The sequence below is a fragment of the Adiantum capillus-veneris genome, chromosome 18 (genome assembly GCF_014529385.1).
Source record: "Adiantum capillus-veneris isolate H3 chromosome 18, ASM1452938v2, whole genome shotgun sequence".
Lineage (NCBI taxonomy): Eukaryota > Viridiplantae > Streptophyta > Polypodiopsida > Polypodiales > Pteridaceae > Adiantum > Adiantum capillus-veneris.
This window is the reverse complement of record NC_140948.1, coordinates 28,915,586-28,918,263: the sequence shown is the minus strand read 5'-3', so window position 1 is coordinate 28,918,263 and position 2,678 is coordinate 28,915,586. Positions and strand designations below refer to the sequence as shown.

The 2,678-nt window shown below is 39.8% G+C and overlaps 1 pseudogene; it reads left to right on the top strand.

The window, feature by feature from the left end:
• The first annotated feature begins 231 nt into the window (after nucleotides 1-231).
• Nucleotides 232-2,170, top strand: LOC147435408 (ras-related protein RABA4c pseudogene; annotated as a pseudogene).
• Nucleotides 2,171-2,678: the final 508 nt, after the last annotated feature.

The window sequence follows — 2,678 nt, the reverse complement described above, 5'->3', positions numbered from 1 at the left end:
ATAAAGACTTGGGGCCACATTGTTCTCAACTACGCTTCGACAAGTGCAGCTCTTATCTTCAAAGATACCAACAAAGCTCTATTGACAAAGTGGCAAACAAAATCAAATTGGAGATGCCAGTGCACACACGTCAAAGTCTCAAACATTTTGAGGAACGAGCTCCAATAAAAAGTCAATTGCACCAGCAAGCAAAGTATCCACAGAAGCAGGTACCATCGACCAACTGCACAGATGGAAAGGTAAAGCAAGATGTGCAACAACATGCATGAATGCCTCGTCCACAACATCCAAATCATGAAGAACACATGTTCATCCATCAAAGGCAAATGGGCACCCCATTTGAACAAGCAAAACATGCTAGATATAACTCAATCAAGGAAGGGGGGAGTCTCATCAACAAGAAGACCAGAATAAAAATGGTCGTGTCAAGGGATGACACGAGCTAGGAAGGGGGGAGTGTTTGGAGGTGATAACAACATACAAGTTCCCACCTAGCCAAGGCGCCTGTTGGGTCAGCCAGCCAAAGTTTTGATGTGGTCACGTTATTTTTCCTATGTTTAATACATCAAACCCTGTAAAAGTCTAATGACAATCGTCTATGTCAAGTCTGAGTCAAACATGTAATTTTTCTAATGATGTATGTAAAGGTCCATGAGAAGTTGGCCATCGGCCACTTTAGAAATCCCTAGGTATATAATACACTAAGGTTAGTGGGAAAGGGAGATTATTTTTTGAAGATAAGTGACTATTGCGTTATGCATAGAGAGCTACCTCTTTTCTCCAACTTGTAATTATCACTTTTGTGGCTATGGTAATCCAAATTCAGTTTTGTTTCTTGCATTGTGTTCCTCTTACTCTGTTCTTTCATTCAAGTGTAAGCATTCAAGAGTCGATGAAGGTTTCAAACGCATCCGTTTAGGCCTTAAATCGCTGTTTTGAGTGTTTATATGCGTATTTTATGTTGTTTTGACCCTAGGAGAGTCTCCATGGACCCAAAAACGACCCTTTAGGGTCATCCATTTACTATTTTTGCATACTTTGGGACAAACGATCTCGATCCATGTACCTCCCCAGAATGTTGTGACAGTGATAGGATATGTTCTTGATAGTCCCCTGTAGCTTCCCTTCATGTTTCGTGCGATTCCGATATGATTTGCATGGTGAACGGGCGTGATTACTGTAAAGCTATGTAGAAGGACATACACAGATTACTTGGCTTTGGTGCGATTGATTTGCTTGTAGAGTTTGTAGTTGCACCTCTTCGATTTCATTTCATTAGGGTTGACATCCTAGTGAGTCGCTTCTCCTGTATCGATAATTTTATGTTGATGCTTGAGAGCTATGCTATGGACATCAATCGGGGCGACCTGCAAACAAATGTGTTGAAACTTGAAGCCTATGTAGCTAGTTCATGAACCCATTTGTGTTTGCTGTATGGAAATTTTATGTTTTGGACACCCATGGATGCTTAATTGTTCTTGTGCAACAGATATAGAGTAGTAACAAGTGCATACAACAGAGGTGCAGTTGGAGCTACGCTGGTATATGACATCACTAAAAGGCAAACATTTGACCATATTGTTCGATGGCTAGAAGGCTTAGTAGTCATGCTGACAATAACATTGTGATTATGCTCGTTTGTAACAAGACTAATCTAAGCACCCTTAGGGCAGTTACGTCAGAGGATGCAAAGAAGTTTGGTGAGAAAGAAGGTTTGTTTTTTCTTGAGACATCAGCTTTGGAAGCTACTAATGTGGAAAGCACATTCTTGATGGTGCTTTCAGAGATCTACAGGATATTCTAATAAAAAGTCTTTGATTGCGGATGAAGAACATGGCAATGGCAAGGCGTCTTTGTTAACAGGTACCAAGATTTGTCCTTCCAACCGAGGGGCCAGCAAGTTCAGGTTGCAAAGAAGGGTTGTTGTGGGACAGTGTGGGTGATTGTTGATGCAAACAATTGTTGTGTGTTGCAGCTATATCTATGTACATTTGCTGCCATTTTGAAGGGTTTTGCAGAGAAAATCCCCTTGTTTTATATTGATTATGTCAACATAATCATGGAAACAATTTTTAAAAGAGGTTTGCTAACAGTCAAAGTCAAGGTATACCTCACTACTGTATCTAATTTAGTTCTAGCTTTATACAATCTACAAATGGTGCAAAGTTAAGCATAATCTATATAAAGCTGTTTTGTTCGCCACTTTTCATCATGAATAGACATTGGTAAAAAAAATTGTGCCGATATCTTTGATACTGTATTACTGGGAATACCTAGCTATCTAACTGCTACTTGGCATGGATATGGGTGGTTCTACTATTAGCCCCTCTCAACCATGAGGGATTTGATTTACGCTTTCACATATTGTTTCACCAGAAGCTTGCATTTCCTTTTGATTTATGGCTTGCAAGGTGCCGCATTGATGATGGGATTTTGAAGTCAAATATGTTCTTAATCTTAGATTTGAATCTAGTAAATTGTTTCTTTTTTTTCTATTTGGTGAGCATTGAAGGCTGACTTCTTCTGTTTGGTGAGATGCAAGCGCCAAAACTCTGTCAGAGAGAGAGAACGTGATAGAGATAAAGATAGAGCGATTAGCGAGAGAGAGTATGCCTATCAGAAGGAAAAGAGGCAAGGAGAAGTAGTCCAGGAATGTTGATTTTCAATCATCTCAAGGT